The 20,989-nt window shown below is 44.4% G+C and overlaps 1 long non-coding RNA gene across 2 annotated transcripts in view; it reads left to right on the forward strand.

Annotated features, from left to right (window-relative positions):
• The window catches only part of LOC110260910, a 196,208-nt gene that overhangs the window by 83,351 nt on the left and 91,868 nt on the right, over positions 1 to 20,989 (forward strand). Inside the window, exons 2-3 of one of the 2 annotated variants that reach the window (XR_002344486.1) lie at positions 7,592 to 7,882; positions 13,458 to 13,576. This is a non-coding gene — a long non-coding RNA (uncharacterized LOC110260910). The remainder of the gene's footprint in view (positions 1 to 7,591; positions 7,883 to 13,457; positions 13,577 to 20,989) is intronic. The other variant, XR_002344487.1, reaches the window with a different exon arrangement.

The following is a 20,989-nucleotide window of genomic DNA, read 5'->3' on the forward strand; positions in this document are numbered from 1 at the left end:
CTCGCAAGGACTTGCAAGGATGCCGCACACACCGCGGGCTGTTCTCAGCACCAATTAGGGGCAGAAACCCTACAGGTGCCGGGAAACCTCCTGGGCAGGAAAAGCGTGTCCTGCGCCTCTGGCTTGGTACCTGTCCAAAGACTAGGCACATTGTCTCACTTTCGGCTTTTAGCTGCAAGTTTTATTTTTAGTGGTGCTCTGAGTATATACCGCCTAAGAGTATTTGTCATAGTGCTGGAAATTCCACCACGGATGAGTGGTATTTAAGAACCCCTGACCCAAGATGGCCTTTTTTTTTTTTGTAGATTCCTTTCCCAATTCTTTACATGGCTCTATGCCACATTTCTTTAGTTGCCTTTAAAAGGAGTCAATTTTTTAATTAAAAAAAAATTTTTTTTAAGTTTTTGGTTATACCCACAGCACGCGGATGTTCCCAGGCCAGGGACTGGACTAGTGCGGCAGCAACCACCCAAGCTGCTGCAGTGAAAATGAGGGATCTTTAACCTGCTGCACCATAAGAGAATTCCCTGGAGTCAATTTTTTATAAATACATTTACTAAAAATAAATAAAATAAATTTATTTTTAAAAGAGGTGTATAGCTATTACAAGTGGAAAAAAAGTCCCACTTGCCAGTGATAGAGCGCACGTGTAAAGATAAATTCAGCAAATACACAGCGATCTTACCTAGACTGAAACTGTGTTTCATCAAGATTTGAAGCCTATTAACAAGGGGATTAAACAAGGGGATTAGCAAGAGCTGGAAAGAGGTGTTGAAGATGGTTTAGGCCCCATGTGAGATTTTTCTTTTCCTTGACAAAATATTCAAGAGGCCTGAGAGGGAACAGCTTCCCCCGATGTGAGTCAATAATTTCATGCCTTGTCTGTGCACAGCTAGACATGCTGTGATCCACCTAAAAATACCACCTCCCATACCCCCAGCAGATCCCTCTAACAGTTTGGGAAATACAACTTTAAATCAAAGTGATGAGAGCATCACTTGCTAGAAAGATCACCCTCTGTTGGCCTAGACGTGAAAAGCTATTCAATTTCTCCAAGAAGCGGGAAGCTGCAGATCTACCCCCAAACCTGTCTGCGCTGTTGTTAAAGATAACAGATAAATGAGAATTGAAGAACAGCTCCACCACCTGGCTCACAGGCTGCATTTGTTTGTTTTACCGTCTCAAAATAAAAATAATTGATCAGTTTCCTGGACCTCTGTGTCCTTTATTTTTCCCACATCCCCCATTCATCTTGCTACAAAGATGCAATTTTTGCAATCTTTTCTCTAATGTGTTTCCCCAGTGATGCTGCCTTCGTCTAAAGCCTCATCTGCTGTTGCCTGGACTTGAGAGTGCATTCTTGTGTCTGTCTCTCCATCCTTCAATCCATCATCAACGTAAAAATGACCCTGCAATAATGGTGCGCATTAATTAATATTATTATTATTTTTTTTTTACTGCAGCCTTCCGCCGCTTAAAAGATTCCTCAGTAAAATGCCCAAAGCAGCACCATTTGTAAGTGGTGGAACTGGGATCCAAGTTCATTTGCCCAGTTTCAAAGGCCACAGTTTTATGACCAGATCGGTGTTCAAAGTATAAAGTTCAAAATACAAAAAGGTACTTTGCAGGCTTTCAGAACCCAGATATAGCCAACATTTCCTGAGACTAAAGATGGCTACTCATGCAACCAATGAGTATTTATTAAGCATGAAATAAGTTGGGACTCTTTTTGTTGAAGTGATAGAAATATACCCAACTGGGTTCAAATACTCCCTGTTGTCATGTATTAACTGTACACTGTGTATGTATAACTGAAAAGTTTGGGAGATAGGGAGGGCTTCTGGCCTGGTTGAATTTAGGAGCTAGGTCCCAAGGATTCAGGCACTGGCTCTGTACCTCTCAGCCCTGCTTGCATCCTTCCCGAGAAGCTCGTCTCCTAGGGATGACATGATGCCTGGGGAAGCTCACCAACTCCAGCAACCTACACAGAAAGAGACCTTGGTTATGCTTGGCAAAGTTTTAGGACTGAATCTAATTGGCCCAGGTGGGGTCATGTAATCAGGAACCAATAGTTTGTGCCAGGGGAATGGTTTATGCCGACTGGCCCAATCTAGACCATGTGCCCACATCTGGAAGGAGGAGTGACTTTTTAAACTCTGCAACAAATGGACCCAGGCTGGAGGAGAGTAGTTTCCTAGGGGAAAACTGAGATGCTGTTATCAGGGAGGAATGGGGTAAAGAGGGGAACAGAGCCTTGGCAAGCCAAGCAGCAGAAGCCACTACACCTGCTCTGCATTTGTGATTGCTTGTATGTTGTGTGAGATGCCGAGGCATTTAAAGTATATTCATATCTCAAAGAATGGGTAATCATGTGGCAGATAACAAGAAACAGTGGGAGAACAAGGAGGGAAATTATCAGAGTTCCCTTGTGGCTCGGTGGGTTAAGGATCTGGCATTGTTACTACTGTGGCTCAGGTTCGATCCCTGGCTCAGCAACGCCTGTGTGCCATGAGCATAGCCAAAACAAACAAACAAATAAATAAATGGCATTATCTCTATTTTATAGTTCACAATTAACTGTGAAACCAGGTGAAATAGGAACTCAAAAAGGGAGGAATTATTTGTGGGAAGTAGGGTAAAATCAGTAGACATTCTGGAGCAGGAGGGTCCTGAAGGGTGGGCAGAAAAGATAGTCAGTCGCCTCAGGAAAGATGCTGGCCCCCCCTGACTGTCTCCGCTGGTGTTGCATCCATGAATGTGTTTCATTATGTGACAAGAGGGCACTTTGCAGGTGAAATATGGCCACTAATCATCTGATCATCAGTAGCGGGGCACTTCTCAGGCACTGGGGTCTAGAAACCTCTCACTCCACCTCTTCCCTGAAAATTCCCCGTAAAAGGGGTGTAGATGAAAAGAAATTAGTGGCATATCTGGTTCAAACGAGTAGGCAGTATGGTGTTTGTGCCCCTTCCAGGTGTAAGAGGAAGGAGTATGTATTCTGGATCCTAAAATATTGGAATTTCTTAGACACCGAGAAGCGAGATGGGAAACCCCTGAAACTGTGGTTTGAATAGGCACCAGCTTCGGGATCATCTGGGTGTTTAATAAAAACTGCAGAATCCTTTTGAATCGGGAGCCCAGTGGAACAATTGAAGGTACCCTTTCCAGATTACACTTGCCTTTGATAAGGACTGGCTTGCCAATCATTGGAACCGAATCTTACGAGTGGAGGACTGGGTGGACTATTAGAAATATAAAAATTTGGGCTTCTATTCCATAAATAGCCCTTTTGCGCTTTGCTTCAGACTTCCCTTCTCCTTACTTACTTGCCTTGATAGCGATTGCATGTTTCAAAGTCTGCAGATGGGCCACTGGAAGGGTTAGAGATGAGATTGGTGTGTGGCAGAGTTATTCAAAGTAGATAGATGATGGGGTTGGTGAAAAAAAATTTGAATTCTTAAGCCCTACTTCTGCATTTTACAATAAAAGTTGTGAGTTTGTGGTTCATGGATAATTTTAGGGTGTTTGCAGAGCTTCTGGGGGCCAGGCTTCAAACTCTATGTTAATACATATATGAATTTTCTATGGATGTCTCCAGGGCCTTCTTATTATCTCAAGGTGGTTTCTGATCCTGAGAAATAGCGAAAAACAAAAACAAACAACAACAAAAAACCCACCACCTTGGAGACTTGTCCCCCGCCCCTTCGGAGAAAGTTCTAGGCACAAAGATTCTTTGGAAGGACTTGGACAAAGTCTGCTTCCCGTTTCATCTTTTAGCGAATTGGAACTGTAAAAAGCCCCAGCCGCTTGCCTAGCACCTTGCCTGTGTCTTGGGATTATGGAAATATGAAAGGAATTTGTTTTGCTGAGTAATTTCGAGTAACTTGAGCTGTGTATTTGGGGGAAAAGAGAAAAACCTCTCAAGCAGTCCTGTGCCCTATGTCAGAGACAACACTTCTGCAAAAAAAAAACCCCCCAAAACCAAAACCAACCTAGATGCCCCCTGAAATTGCAATTACTGTTACTCTCAGGACAACGGGTGGTATGCCTGATTTTAGAAAGCCAGACTCATCAAATGGGTGATCTTTAATAGAAGTCTTTGTTGAACAATAGTTTCTGCCCCAGACTGTGATCACAGCTGTTTTATTTTAGCTAATGCAGCAATGCAAACAATTAAATCCATATTCCTCTGTGGCTGTTTATTTTCACGAAGTAGTCCTCAGTGCATTGTCATGAAAGAATTCTTTGAGACTTGCAAAGTTAAAACAGCAGGCAGACTTCTTTTTTTTTTTTTTTCTTCGAAAATAGCCCCATCTGCTTCTACAAGTTGTCTTGTCTTTGTTGACGTCGCTTAAGGATGTCAGCATTTAGATTCGAGGAGTTGATTCCATTGGGAGAAACGAGATTTATTATTCAGAGTCTCTAGAGTATGTTTCATGGTAAATCATAGTCTAGAATACAGAGGAGGACCTGTTTCTTTTAGCAGCAGAATAATTTGGATAATAGAGCTCATGATGAAATCTGATATTGTTATAAAATGAGATGATTATTTCCTGGTTGTAACACTATCTGTGAATAAAAGAGTGGATGTCTTTGTTGACTCCCTCCCCTTTCCTTATGATTATATATTGTATACTTGTTTTAGTCACTGCTTTGACTGTGTGTCCAGGCGGTGAACAAGAAAGATGGACGTAATTCTTGACCTTCTTCCATTTATACCATTTCTGGAAAGACAAACAAGGAGCCAGCAAATAAATGAATGGGAGAACTGGAGTTGTGGTGTGTGCCACGAAGGAAATAAGAAATACGGATGAATTGGGAAGGGAGGTTCCTTTCATTTAGAAAACACGGCCACGGAAGCCCCCTCTGCAGAATGAATATTTAGGCTGAGGCTTAAAGGAAAGATGATTCTTAGAGGGCGGATAAAGGACAGGATCATTTATTCATATGAACAGGGAAGAGCATCACAGGCAGAGGGAATGGGCCATGTGAGGCCTTGAGATGGGCGAGAGCTTGGTGTGTTTGCAGAACTGCAGGGGAATGACGTGGCTGGAACCCAGTGAGGGAGATGCGTGTGGAGGGAAAATGATTATTTCTGCTCTTGCCTTCCTGAAACGTGATGACGCTGTTGGGTCTGCAGGGACGTTGCTGTCGTTTCTTCCATCTCGCTTGCCCCTGCCTGGGAATAAGGTGTGCCTTTGTCCGTAAGACCTGGGATGAGCTGTTCTGAGATATTGGTGCTTGGGGTGTTATGAATGAACGTTTGTGGTCCCCCCCCACCATTCAAATCTGCAATACTATGCTGTTTGGAGGTGGGGCCTTTGGAAGGTATTATGTCATAAAGAGTGGAGCCCCATGAATGGTGTGAATGTTCTTAAAAAAAGTGACAGGAGAGAGGTGCTCCCCCCCCCACCCCCGATCATGTGAAGATACAGTCAGATGCTGAGTGGTCTATAAGCAAGAAGCGAGTCCTCGCCAAGCACCCGTCTAGGCTGGCGCCCTGACCTCAGACTTCCAGCCATCAGAACTGTGGGAAGTAAATGTCAGTTGTTTCAGCCACCCAGTCTGGTGTTGTTGTAGCAGTCCGAGTTGCCTAAAATACAGGAGGGAAGATTTCCAGGAGTTGTCTGATGGCTCAGCAGGTTAAGGACCTGGCATTGTCACCACCGAGGCTTGGGTCGCTGCGATGGCGTGGGTTCCGTCCCTTGCCTGGGAACTTCCACATGCTGTGGGCATGGCCAGAAAGAAAAACAAAAGTTCTGGGGTGCTTTAACAAGGAAGCAAATCGAGTGAGTGTTTGTTTCTGTCTAGCAGGATGGAGCCCAGCAGCCAACCTGCAGTGTTCATAGACTCAGCAGCCAACCAAGACACTGAGGAAATTTCTCCAGTTCTTTGGGCTCAGCGGGAGCCCAACCCAGGGAAACCTGACAGCATGCTATGCTCTATGACTTCTGTATTGATTCCTATTTTCCTTACTGTTAAAAAGAAAGCAAAATGACCTAACTCTGTGAGCCAGCCTCCGTGTGCCAGCAGGAACATATCGAAGGTTCCCACTCGCTCCCTGCTTCCCAAGACTTGAGCTCAGAAATAAAGGGGTGATCCTGGCTGGTGATGACAGCAGGAATCAGGGAGAAGAAGGACAGGAGAGAAAAGAGTATAAAGTTTGTCGGGTCAGTTTCCCGCCTGTTTGTCGCATGAATAGGTTATTATTTAATACATGTGGTTTTTCAAGATGATCTAAAAATATTGAGATTGGACTTCATCCTGCTCATTCACTCATCTTCACCGAGCGTCACTGAGGCATAGGCAAAGCCCTGGGACAGATGGCTTTGGAGATAGTAGTGTGATTTACACACGCTCACCTCCAGGAGCTTGAACATGCTAGGAAGAGTCATCAAGTCCATAACTGAGGGCTTTGCTCGTTCAAAGCAGGGGCAGCATCCCCCTTGATTCTAGAGGGAGGAAGCTGGAATGGTTTTCTGCAGGAGAAATCCACACCAACCTTTGCGTTATTGATGACATTTGGGCACAGGTAGGAGAGCAGGAAGCAATCTCAGGCACAGAGAACGTCACCGTAGACATTTGCAACAGAGGTACCATTTTTTGGAGCAGTTACTATGAACTAGATCCTCCAAAAGACATTGTCAGGAAGTTATTTTAGTTCCATGTGTGATGAAGGCACCTGACCTTCAATGAGGGCATGTGACATGTTCCAGTTTCCCCGAACAGTAAGTGGCCACCCTGGGATTCAGACGCAGGTGGTTCCGTAGGTAATGGGGTCAATGTGATGGGAACTGAGATTGAGGGCGATCATTGGCTGTGTGATGAAAGAGAAGAAACGGATGCAGAGGAGTCTGTGGAAATGGCCCAGGCAAGGGTGAGGAACAAAAGACCTGCCCAGTAGAAGAGAGGGGAGGTTCACAAGAATCCCTAGAACTTTCTCCGAGACTGTATCACACAGGATTGAATGGATCCATCACACGTTTCACTCTCTCATGATTTCAGCCAAGTTGGCGGAGGCCCAGCCTGGCCACTTTGGCAAACCCTGTCCCGCCCGGGACTCAGAGTACTTGGGTGTTGTCAGCACTGTTTGGGATGTCTGAACTCTCCAGTTCCTCTGGAGCGTGGAGGAGCAGTAAGTGATTAAGAGGAAGGTGATGAAGTCAGATTTCTTGGGTTCAAAGAAAGCAATTGATATAGGATTTATTTTTTTACATGTAAATTATTTCTTCATTTATTTATTTATTGGCTGCACCTGCAGCATATGGAAGTTCCCAGGATTCGAAGCTGAGCTACAGCTGTGACCTACAACGCCATGGCTGCTACAACCGCCAGACCCTGCCCCACTGCTCTAGGCTGGGGATGGAACCCCAGCCTCTGCAGTGACCCCAAGCCACTGCAGGCAGATCCTTAACCCACTGCACCACAGAAGGAACTTCCTGATATGGGAGTGAAATGAAATAGCATGTGCAAAAGGCTTAGAACCCTTTCTGGCACAGAATAAACACTCACTGGATGCTAGGATTGACTAATATTGCTACTGTTTTTACTCCTTTATTTGGGTTTTTATTTCTGTGTTTTCCACTTCTAGACCTTGGGAAACTCAGACGTGCCTCTTGCTCATGTCACAAGCCACACGCTTCTTCATTCACCCACCGAGAGAAGTTCCAGGATGGATAGTCTGGGTGTGGAGAGAAAGGACGATGGACAGTGGTCAAGGAGAAATTCCTTTTCTGGTTCGTGTTATTTCTCTTGCACCATCTCAGGAATATGTATAGGCTGGTAATTCAATTCTAGAGGGAACTGGAATATTAAAGAAGAACCTTCATGTTGCGGCTCCATCCGACTCGAGTCTTCCAGTGGCAACGAGCAGCTCCGCCGGGTAAGTCTTATGCAATAAGCAAGACCCTGCTAAAGAAAAGGGAGTATTTCCTCTGCTCGACCCTCCTCCCTGGTGGTAGTAGCTCCGTGGCGGTTATGGAGGAAACGCTTCGATCCGATTCACGGTGTTGAACGGCTGTAGGATTGATATATGTTCCCCCGCACCAGGCACGTCATACTTGTTGACTCTCATTAGCCTTTTTATTTATGTAGAATTAGGGCCATCGACCCCGCAAATAAATCATGGCAATCCCAAGAAGGCTGGCGTAAAGAAAACATGCTGAATGACTCAAAGGGCAGCGTTGCAGGTTGAGGAAGGGGGTTCTACTTGGCGGTTCTCAGAGAAAGCTAAATGTAAGAGGGGAGCCAAAATAGCAGACTGAGGCATATGTTTAGAACTTGGGGAGGAGAAATCCAGGCAGAGGGAAGAGCAAGTACAATGACTATGGGCCTGTAGCCACAACAGTCTCGACACATTTGAGGAACCGGGAGGAATCCTGCTTGTGTGTAGTAGGCAAAGGCGGGCAGGCTGTGAGGGGGTAGAGAAACCTCAAGATCCAGGGTTTATAGGACTCAGATACCCATGGTTTCATCTGGAATACAGTTGAAGCTGTAGAACCTTTTTTTTTTTTTCCTGAAATCAAGACTGTAAGGTAGTATGACATATTAATTTTAATCACTCTCGGAGTTCCCTGGTGGCCTAGCAGTTAAGGGCCTGGCACTGTCACTGCTGTGGCTCAGGTTACTGCTGTGGCTCCATCCCTGGCCTGGGAGCTTCCATATGTCATAGGCGCAGCCAAAGAAAAATTACTCTGGGATCTGGTGGAGAGTAGATTGTAGGGGACAAAAGCAGAGGTGGAGGTCCGTGAGGGGAAGCTGTGCTGTCAGGCTGCAGGTTAGTGTACATACTCCATGGATTTTTGTAAAAATGCTATATAACTCACTCCTCCTTGGGTGCTTGAGTTGAAGACGATGATGGATTACTCTGAAGTTAATTGAAAATGAGTCACTGCTACCACTGGAGAGTTACAGACGCTTCTTGAGTTTTCTAGAAATGGTTTCAGATTTCTGACAGTATGCTGGCAGTGTCGTCAGCCTTTAGACCTGCATGAGGACATGGAAGCTGCTTTGCAGCTTGGCTTGTGCACCCTTAGAGCAAAGACAGCGCAGCCGTGGAGCACGGTGATGGAAAGAAGAAGGCTGGTCTCTCTTTTTTTTTTTTCTTTTTGCCATGTCCTCCCCTGGCATATGGAGATTCCCAGGCTATGGGTTGAATCAGAGCTGTAGCCGCCAGCCTATGCCAGAGCCACAGCAACTCGGGATCCGAGCTGCGTCTGCGACCTACACCACAGCTCACGGCAACGCCAGATCCTTAACCCACTTAGCAAGGCCAGGGATCGAACCCGCAACCTCATGATTCCTAGTCGGATTCGTTAACCACTGAGCCACGATGGAACCCCAGAAGGCTGGTCTCTTAAAGGAAGGAATCTTCCGTCTGTTGAAGGCCATTTATGAAAAGAATTACTAACCCAGAGGTAGTAGAACACAATTGAAGGGGGGTGGGAACTTGGAGAAATGAAAGCAATTCCTTAGGTGTCATGGTTACCAGCAGGCATTGAACCAGGGGCTGCGGGAAGCGAGGACAGCAGAGCACAGACTTCTTCAGGGTGGCTGGATCCATCTTTGCACAAGACTCAAGTCATGGCCATAACCCACCTCAAGGAGCCAACTCAGCATCAGACAGCCTCAGCTAATTTGGAAGCCCTTGACACTCTTAAGAGCAATTGCAAGCCAGTTTGGCCAAGGGAAAGTTGACTGCCAGTGGTGAAGTCATTTTGCAGAATTTTCCTTGCTTCCCCAAATCCTACAGCTAAAGGAAATCAGTGAAATTTAAGCAGTAGATTGGACTCCCAGAGTGAAACTCCTAAGGTAGAAAATGAACACCAACTTGCAGAACCTTAGCCCTTTTCAGAAACCCACGGAATTAATGAAACCCAGCTTCTCTCCCCAGCTGACCCCAGTTTTCCTTTCCTCATTCCAGGCCTGGGGCTGAGAATCAGGTTTTTAAAAGTGTATCTGAGCCTGCTTTGGAGACACTTCATTCTGATTGCCTACAGGCGAAGGAGCTCTGATCGATGAAGAAGAATTTAACTCAGAATTGGAAAAAAAGTGTTTTATTAATCATAGCCACCCAACAAGGGAACAGACTGCCTTGTGAAGTAATAATAATAAGAGGTTAGCCTTTACTGAGCATATACTATGTGCCAGGCACCAGGCTGAGTGCTTTATTTTATTTGGTCCACAGCGTAGCTCGTTGTGCAGGGGAAGAGACAAAGCCATGGAAGGATTAAAGTTACATGTCTGAGGTCATAAAATTATTCTACATCATTGTCCCTGGGGTGGGGCTGGGGTTAGTAAACAGAGTCTGCGTGTTTGAAGGAATGAATGAAGGACTGAAATTGATTAAGGTTGAGAAATAGTTTTTGAAAAGCCACTCTGTACCAGACAGAGTGTTAGGCATTTTTGGGTAAACAAAGACCAATGTGATCTAAATTATGGCTGGAAGGTCTTTCTAGACTAATAGGAACAATTTCGCAGATGCTTTAGGGTTTATAAAATTGAACATTTACACAGCTCCCAAAAATGCGGGGGGAAGCATTTGGTTGCATTTTCAGGTGGAGGAGGACTTAGGAAAGACTTCCTGCCTCAAGGGGCATTTCAGCTGAACACAGAAGGCTCATCTGGGAAGGAAGCCAGAGACAGTTGGGAGACCCCGAAGTATTCCAAAGTATGGCATTGAAATTTTATTTACCAGGGTGTGAGGAATTCATGAGTGCTTTTTTTTATAGGAAGGGGTGATCTGAAAGTACCAAGAATTACCTGCTAGCTAGGAATAAGGAGATTTGGTTAAGAGAGAGGCCAGTTGGATGTCCAGGAGAGTGGAAACAAGAACCGGGGCAGGGGTAACAGGAGGAAGGAGAGGAGCAGGCAGCTGGAAGAAAGCTTGGAGAGGAGGCATCACCTAGCCAGAAGTAGGCGGATTATCGTGGAGGACGGAATCAGAGGTGTGTCTCAGGTTTTGAAGCTGGTTGACTTGCAGGAGCAGGCAGCTGGAAGAAAGCTTGGAGAGGTAGCATCAATGAGTCAGAAGTAGGTAAATTGGCCAAGAGGACAGGACGAGGGGTGTTTCTTAGGTTTTTGAAACTGGTTGACTTGGAGAAGGGTGGTGCCATCACTCAGGGACATGGCAGAAAGAAAAAGGATGGAAAATTTGATCATGGGTTCACCATCGATATGGGCTCATGAAAAACACTGGTCTCTCCTTCCTGCTTTCCGATCATGGTGGGTGGGGAGTTGCTGAATTACTAGGTTCTAGTAATCTGTGTAGCCAATGAGCAGGTGTCAGCTATAGCCAGTACTTCCCTGATCCTGGGGCTAGCCGTGAACGAGACAGCTCCAGTCTCTGCTCTCACGGAACTTATTTTTCCATGGAGCATCAGGCACTGTGTGTGTGCTTGCCCACGTAATTATTAGTAAAATAACAATCATGGCAAAGGCTTTCGGGGGAGAACGTCAGTCTGAAAACAAGCCTTCGGCCAGGCTTCCTTAAGAAATTAAATTCATGTTGACACCTGAAAGATAAGTAGGTTAGTTCTAGTACACATATTTTAATTCAAATGCTCTGTTTTCTTGTGATTGTAATAAAAACCCTAAGATGTGGGCCCATGAGGCTGTTTGGACCTGTAAACTCTAACTTTTGATGCACTTATTTTTTTAAAAAATTTGTAGGTATAGTTGATTTACACTGTTCTGTCCATTTCTGCTGTACAGCAGAGTGACCCATATATATATATATTCTTTTTCTCATACTATCTTCCATTATGTTCCATCACAAGTGATTGGCTATAGCTCTTTGTGCTGTACAGCAGGACCTCATTGCTTAAAATTTTTTTTATTATAGTTAATGTACAATGTTCTGTTGATGAAATTCCTGATGCAAAGTTCTTGCTGGTGGGAGATGTTGACCACATATATTTTGCCAATATCTACTGTTCCTTCGGCTGACTTCACCCGCTGCCTTGTCAGCTGGCCTGAGGTTGCCTGGGTTATTCTTAAATTAAATTCTGAAAATGTGCTTCATTTTCTCCGAAGCCATGACTTGGGGGAGGCCAGGAATGATGCTGTGGTAAGAGACTGACATAGGAATGTCGGGCTGAGGGCTGAGACTCTGGCTGGAGATCACTCAGCCTGCCCACAAATCTAAAAATGCACAGTTTGACTGTAATGCTGGAAAATATCTCCTAATGTGTTGGCTTCTGCCAACAGAAAAGAGAAAGCTCAAATCACGGATGGCAGCAATATTATGAATTCAGGAATCTTAGCGCTCCAGTGCTGCTCATTTTGCCCCAATGATGAAAAAAAAAAATCATTTCACAATGAATTTGTCCTGGATGGTGTGCAGGTTAGTGAGAAAAATGGAGGGAAAAGGGAAGGCAGGAGGCAGAAAGATAGGCTGAGGGTACACGGGGGTGGGGAGTGGGGGTCTTCAGAAACACCAGGGCTCCCCTGGAAGACAAGTGAACTTGAAGGCTTATTTGTCGCTGCTACTTCTGTCTTCTTTCATTGCATGTTGACTTGTTGATTTGATTGTTGGATTCCTTTTCCTGCTGTGCTGGAAGCCAAGGTTGGTCCAAGGGACTTGGAATTGGGTAGAGTTCTTCATGACCATGCTCCAAGCATCTCAGCTGCCTTCAGTTTTCTTCTTGTTAAAAAAAAAAAAAACCCACATTTTTGCCTGTATAGCTCATTGGACCCCTAAGGGGCGGGTATTCATTCTGGTATCATTTCAATGAAATAATCAGCCACCAGGAAGAAAGGGCAATATTCCTCTTGAATTCTTCTTGATTTCCCTTTGTACATGTAGGATATAGAGCTGCTGAGATCTTCGGGGCATCTCTTCCACTCCAAGTTCTTTTTCCGGGGGACCTATGTCTTCATTCAAAACCATTAGCTGAGCACCTGCGGAAAGGCTGGTAATGGGTTGGTGTGGTGGGCGATGCGATGGGTAGACAGAGATTCTCCCAAGACTAGGAGCTTCTTCAGGGCAAGGAGGAAGGTCAACGTAAGTCTTGCACTAAGAGGTTAAGAGGTAGAGATTATTAGAACAATAGAAAACCTGCACTGACAACCTGTCATCTGGCAAGCAGTGTGCTATGCTAGGCTCCGGGGACCTCCACGTTGTGATCTGAGAAATTGCTGTGAAAGCTCCCTGGGGCTTGGGGAGCCTGAATTCACATCTGGTTCGAGAAGCAGAGGCGGTTCCTCGGAGGTGGTGCTGTGGAGCTGGGTCTGGAAGAAGGAAGATGGTTTTTATAGGCAGAGATGGTGGGGTGGGCGATTGGAAGTTGGGGAGATGGCCTGAGTGAAAATGGGGAGGGAAAAACATCAGTGTCTGTCTTGGTTGGGATAAACCTTCATACAGAGTAGTGGTCATTCATGGTATAGATACGACCCTCTCTTTTAAAAATCTTCTATTAAAATATAAATATAAAAACATATGCAAATCACACCCACAGCTCAAGGAGCGTTCATTTGCTGGATGCACTCATGTAACCAACTTCCGGATAATCAAGGAGCTGAGCATTACACACCCTCTTCACTCAACCTCCACCTGCTGCCCCGTACACACCTCGAGGTAACCTTTCTCCTGACTTCTAACCGCATAGATTCATTTTGCTCGTTTTTGAATATTTTACAAGTGGAATTCCACAGAGGGTGCCTTTTATGTTTCTGGTCCCCTAGCTCTGTATCCCGGTGTGAGATTCATCTTGTTGAGTGCAGTTGTGGTCTGTTCACGTTTGCTGCTGTGTCGTATGCCACGGTGTGACTGAACGACGAGGTATTTATCCCTTGCGGTCTTGTTGGCGTTTGGGTTGTTTCCATTTTGAGGAAATTAGGAATATGCTGCTTTGACCATTCCTGTATAATGTCTATGGGTGAACACATGAGTTGATATCTAAGAGTGGAATTTCTGGATCGTAGGGTTGAAAATCCCTTTTTAATAACCAAAACGTCCATCTCATATGATTCTAATTAGGCTTTTAATATTCCTAGGTTGGGAAATATACAATGATAAATAGCGTCTGTGAATTCAGTAACACTTTTGAATCCACTGGCATATTATCAATCACAGGAATAGATGTTTGTGATGTATTTTGTCTGCAGACAAAGTTCGGTGTGCAAATGGATACACAGATCCCTTGCAGTGCCTCTGAGTCCCCAGTTGGGAGCCGTGGACTTAGGTGAATGGTGGGACGTGAGGCAAAGGAACAACGGTCGATTTAGCTTACTGACATTTTTGCTGCTCCGGGCCAAGCCTCTAGTCTGAAACCTAGTGGAATTTTTTCCTCTCTGTCTTTCTTCTTCCCTGAGAAAGTACATATGTGCTAACTATACTGCAGCTAATGCATGATTAGGAAGATGCTGCGACCGAGTGGAATGGGAATGACCTTTGGAGGGGAAATCTGGGCTTGAACCTACAAGCTTCCGCTTCAGAGTAGTGTGAATAAGGTCGGGGTGAGTTTTCTGTGAGCCTCAACATACTCATCTGTAAAATGGAAACGAAAATACCTACCTAGAGTAAGGCTCATGATAATCAAGCCAGAGACTGTATTGCTAAGTACCTAATACTGTGTCTCCTCCCTGAGGGATGACTACAACATTGTTTTCTTTGTTTATGATTTTTATTTTTTCCATTACAGTTGATTTACAGTGTTCTGTCAATTTCTACTGTATAGCAAAGTGACCCAGCCATATATATGTACAAAATATATATATTCTTTTTCTCACAATATCCTCCATCATGTTTCATCATGTAGTTCCTTGTGCTTATCCACTCCAAATTGCTTATCCACTCCAAATGCAATGCTTTGCCTCTATTAACCCCAGATTCCCAGTCCATCCCACTCCCTCCCCTCTCCCTCCCCCTCGGCAACCACAAGTCTGTTCTCCAAGGCCACGAGTTTCTTTTCTGTGAATAGGTTCATTTGTGCTGTATATTAGATTCCAGATATAAGTGATATCATATGATATGTCTTTCTCTTTCTGACTTACTTCACTTAGTAGGAGAGTCTCTAGTTCCATCCCTGTTGCTGCAAATGGCATTATTTTGTCCTTGTTTATAGCTTAGTAGTATTCCATTGTGTATATGTACCACATCTTCTTAATGCATTCATGTGTTGATGGACATTTAGGTTGTTTCCAGGTCTTGGCTATTGTGAATAGTGCTGCAGTGAACATATGGGTGCATGTATCTTTTTTTTAAAATTTGTCTTTTTGTCTTTTCTAGGGCTGCTTCCCGCGGCATTTGGAGGTTCCCAGGCTAGGGGTCTAACCGGAGCTGTAGCCACTGGCCTACACCAGAGCCACAGCAACTCGGGATCCAAGCTGCGTCTGCGACCTATACCACAGCTCACGGCAACTATGGATCCGTAATCCACTGAGAAGGCCAGGGATCGAACCTGCAACCTCATGTTTCCTAGTCGGATTTATTAACCACTGCGTCACGACGGGAACTCTGGGTACACATATCTTTTGCAAGGAAAGTTTTGTCCTGATAAGTGCCCCAGAGTGGGATTGCTGGGTCATACGGTGGAATTTTTTTGTGTGTTTTCATAGGAATTTCATCATCTTTTCCTACCTGTGTATATTCTCCTTGGGGCTATGTTCTTTTTCGGGCATATTTTGTCTGCTTATTTTGTTGGGCCCTTATTTTGTCTCCTTAATGCCTGCCCCCCTTCTTATTCCCATAACTAAGGAGTAACTTTTTTATCAAAGTATCATTGATGGACAATGTTGTATTAATATCAGGTGTACAGCTAAGTGATTCAGTTATATATATAATATATGTAAATATGTACTATATTATTTTTCAGGTTTTCCCACTGCAGGTTATTATAAGATATGAATACAGGTCCCTATGCTATACAGTAGGTCCTTGCTATTTATCTATTTCATATACAGCAGTATGTATCTGTTAATCTTAAACTCCTAATTTATCCCTCCTCCTCGTTCCCCTTTGGTAATCATAAGTTTGTTTTTTATGTCTGTGAGTCTGTTGCAGTTTTGTAAATAAGTTCATTTTATCTTTTTTGTAGATTGCACATACAACTGATAGCATATGATATTTGTCTTTGTCTGATTTACTTCACTTAGTATGATAATCTCTAGGTCCATCCATGTTGCTGTGAATGGCATTATTTCATGCTTTTATAGCTGATATATATATATATATATACACATGTGATATATATATATCTCACATCTTCTTTATCCATTCATTTGTTGGTGGACACGTAGGATGCTTCCATGTTTTGGCTATTGTAAATAGTGATGCTTTGAATCTTGGGCTGTTTGTATCTTTTCAAATTAGAGTTTTCTTCATTTGTGGGTATATGCCCAGGAGTAGGCTTGCTGGATCACTTGGTAACTCTATTTTTCGGTTTTTTTGGAACCTTCATACTGTTCTTCGTAGTGGATGCACCAACTGACATTCCCACCAGTGGTATAGGAGAGTTCCCTTTTCTAAGGAGAACCGTTTTGATTGCTCAACCCCATAGGCCCTTAGCATCCTTCCTTGTCAGATCTTAGCAGATACTTCGTGTCCATGATCCAGTTTCATTATCCCTGCTGGTGGCCAGAACAAATGTGATAAACTCACTTTAGCGAGCATGCCTATGGTTGATAAGGACATCGCATGTTTGCCACTTCCCTAGACACCTGCCTTCCATGTTTTACTCCAGAGAAAGGAGCTGAATGATGGACATTTTGGTCCTGTGTTGGGCTTCTGAGGGAGTCCTTTGTGGTCAAAGGGGACCTTTCCCATCACCCTGTCAAAACATTCCTTGTAGGAGACCCCTTATGTCATCTGCAGAGGGTGATTTGCCCTGGATGGAGAAGGTGGCATATCCATGGAGAGGCTTGGTGGGAGGTGTACAGGTGGAAGTGGGGAGATGAGGTGGTCTTCCACTAGCAGGAGCTGCACGGCGTGGGGTCAAGGAGATGGAGAACAACCTTCAGACGGACTCTCTGCCCTTTAAAGTGATATCTGCTCTCAGAGCTAAGCAAGTGGAAGGTCAGATGGTCTGCTCATTTGTCGGGGTAGAGGTCTGACGCCAGGTCAGCGGAAAGTTCCTGGCAATGGACGTGGCAAGAGCTGAGGATGGAGAAGGCAGTGAGGAAGGAGCAACAGGTCACATCCTCATGGGGCACAAGGACTTCCGGGGATAGATTTCTAGGCAAACGTGGCTTTTGATGAAGGTAGGTCAGAAATGTAGCTGTGTTCTGAAGCACACGACCCTGAATCCTCCAGTTCTTCAGATACTCAGAGCTGAGCAGATGGATTCTAACAACAAGAGTCTGTCCTGACTCTTGTCCAACTGGCCTTAGACATTATCAGTCTCCTCCAGGGTGAAAGGCAAGGGCTGCATTTTCTCTGCCTTAATAGATATTTCTCTCCTCCCAGCTCTCAGGGCAGGTTGCTTGAAGCCCCTATAGATTCTTTCTGTGTGTGTGTGTGTGTGTGTGTGTGTGTGTGTGTGTGTGTGTGTGTGTGTGTGTGTCTTCTTCTCCCTCCCTGTGAAAAATGTAAGCTCCTCTCATGAGATTTCAACCTTAAATATACCCTCCTCAGCATATAGAGTGTGCAAAATTTAAATATGGAGGAAAATCACATTCACCAAAATCAAGTGTTAGTTTCTTGAAAATCCTTCCATTAAAGCAATCATCAGGAGATGATTAATATCAACTTAGGTTTCCTTGGTTAATATCAACTCAGGTTTAAGAAGCCCATATCAAAGTTCCCTTACAATTTTAGGATTTAGAAAATTAAAGTGGAAAAAAAATTCCCGGGGAAAATGTGTTAGATTTTACTGAGCCCCAAATATCTGGAAAACAGTTTGAGATCCTTGGCCAAACTTAGAGCTCTGGCTAGATTTTCATACCCCTGCTATTGACAGCTAATTTCTTGAGCAAATTTATTCGCTGTTTGTGAAAAAAATATTGGCAGCCTGGAGCCATCTCAGATGTGCAGCCTGTTCAGAAATTCCTGAGTTCAACTTTCTGAAGCATGTCTGTTTCCTTCTTAGCTCTTAAAGAACATTCTCGCAACATGACTGATTATTTGTCTGTGACCTTTCACTGGAGGGCACAGAGATGGATCAACCCTGCCTTTTTTCTGAAGATAAGGCAAAAGGCTTTATCTCTGACACAACCTTATTTCTCAATTTTTTTTTTTGTGTGTGTGTGTCAGAGGGAAGAAAAAGCTTCTACTCTTCTGATTTTTGTGGTAAGTTTTAGCTGCTTGTCTCAGGAGAGAATGTCTATGTCTACCTAAAACTTGGAACCTTAAACTTGAATCTGATTTCATGGTAAAAACCAAATCATTACCACAGAGGATTTTTAAAGCTGTGAAACTTCTCTGTATGATGCTCTAATGATGGGTACATGTCATTATACATTTGTCCAAACCCATAGGACATACAGCACTAAGAGCAAACCCTCATGTAGACAATGGGCTTTGAATGATAGTGATGTGTCAGTGTAGCTTCATTTATTGTAACTTGTGTCCTACTATGGTGGCAGGGGGGAGGCTATGTATGTTTGAGGGTGGGGGTATATGTGAAATCTCTGCACCTTCCCCATATTTTTGCCGTAAACCTAAAACTGCTCTTTAAAAAAATCATCTGCTGGAGTTCCCTGGTGGCCTTGTGGTTAAGGACCCATTGTTTTCCCTGCTATGTCTTGGGTTCTCTCCCTGGCCCAGGAACTTCGGCATGCCTGTGGGCATGGCCAAAAAATCATCTACTAGTGTCTGAACTAGACTTTAAATTTAGATCATTTTGTGTACCTAGCTCTCTGAGTAACTCTTTGCTTGGGTTCTCCAAAAGCAGACTTCAAGTTGAACTCATTAGGAGGTTGATTCTGGGAAGCACAGGTAAGGAAACAGGGTTAGGGGCAGGAAAAGGAGGTTAGCCAATGAGAGGGCCACTCCTGAGCAGACCTTCGAGGTAGGTACTTGGGGCTCAACTCCCTGGAGGCTCTCAGAAAATCCACATGGAGCACATCCCATCCAGGAAGATGGGAAAGCGAAGCATTTATGCACCAGCCCTCATCATTCCTGCCCCCGAGTGAACTTCCGTGGGACCAGAGGAAGTTCTGAGACAGGGATGGCCAACACAGGTGCCCTAGGGTGGGAAGCTGTCAGCGTGCTGGACACAGCCCAGGTCATGGAAGCCCGGGGGGTTCAGGGTCAGACAGGGAGGCATTGGCAGACTGTGCTTCCTAACCTTACATCAGCTCCTGAGCCCCCGTTTTCTCATCTTTCACAAGAAGGAATTGAATTTCTGCACTGAGTCCTGTGAATGACAATATGCCTTACAAAACTGTTCCTTGGTCAAGTAAGCTGAGGAAGTATTAGGTTAAACTATGTATGTATACACACACACACATCTTATTATATATGCTATAAGTATATATTTTACTACATATACTATAAATATATATATCATTTACTAAATATATACATTTTAAATTTGCATATGTATTTGAATTTTTAAAACCTTTTATATTAAACATTTTTTAACTACAGGGCCTCTCATAGCCTTTACTATTCAAGAGTGGGAGATCGTGGGTGGTGTTTTTCTAAGATATTTTGACCATAGCCGCCCTCCCGTTGTTATCATTATTTTCCCCCATAGCATCTGTTAGTGTCTTGAGGATCTAATGGTCTGTGGTACACAGTGGGGGTGCTGTGCCACACTAGATGGGGTTTTCAGCCCACATCTGTGGCTGACTGAGTACACAGCACTTCCACCTCTGGCACTTTGGCTTTGGAGGACATGTGGAAGGCCGGAACCTGAAGGACTCTAGGCACCATACATTCTCCCCCCAACCTTTTTTTTTTTTTTTTTTTTTGCTTTTTAGGGCTGCACCTGCATCACACGGAAGTTCCCAGGCTAGGAGTCTAATTGGAGCTACAGCTGCTGGCCTACACCACAGCTCCAGCAATGCCAGCTCCTTAACCCACGGAGCAGGGCCAGGGATTGAACGGGCATCCTCATGGATACCAGTCGGATTCATTACTGCTGAGCCACAGCGGGAACTCCACCACCTCCCGTTTTCACCTTTTTCATCAGTTGGACTTCGGAGTCTGTTTTCTTTTGGCAAGAGTTTTTTGAAACTAAAAATAAAACAGGAAAGCTAGTGTTTTTAGGAGAAGGTGCTGGAAAGTTATATGATGGGCATGGTGGGGACACAGGGGCCCAGAATCAAGAAGGCCTTGCTCTTGCTTCTGCTGTAAAAGGCTCCTCTGTGGCTTTGGGTGGGTGCTTTTAACCCTCATCACACCTTAGAATTACCTGGGGAGCATTTAAAAGACCCGTGCTTGAGATTCCTTCCTGCACAGACTGTCTGATTGGTCCGAGAAAGAGCCTGGGTGTCTGTATTTTTTTAAAGTTCCTCGGGTGATTCTCACGTATAGGTAGGATGGAGACCTATGTTCTTTGAAGAAGAGTTTCGTTGATTTTTTATTTTTATTTTTTGCTTTTTAGGGCCACACCTGTGGCCTGTGGAAGTTCCCAGGCTAGGGGTTGAATAGGAGCTGCAACTGCCAGCCTACACCACAGCCACAGCAACACCAGATCTGAGCCGCATCTGTGACCTACACCACAGCTCACGGCGATGCCAGATCCTGAACCCACTGAGCGAGGTCAGGGATTGAACCCTCATTCTCATAGAGACAATGTCAGGTCCTTAACCTGCTGAGCCATGATGGGAACTCCCGGTTTATTTCTTTTTCTTCGGTGTTTCTGAATGTTGTTAGAGAATAGTATAGGCCAGAAATTGCTTAAATTGTGATTTTTAAAAAAAGACTCCCAGGACATGGCTATTTCCAAGGGACAACAGAAAGGAGCTAACATTTGTCGCTGTTCTGCTGCACGGAGGACCCTGTGTATATATATTCTCTTATGTAAGACACACACACACACACCTTTTGAAATTGATTTGCTCCCAAGTACTCTGAATTTGATTCCTATTACTGCTGTGTCAA

This window comes from Sus scrofa, chromosome 6 (genome assembly GCF_000003025.6).
Source record: "Sus scrofa isolate TJ Tabasco breed Duroc chromosome 6, Sscrofa11.1, whole genome shotgun sequence".
In the NCBI taxonomy this organism is placed as follows: Eukaryota; Metazoa; Chordata; class Mammalia; order Artiodactyla; family Suidae; genus Sus; species Sus scrofa.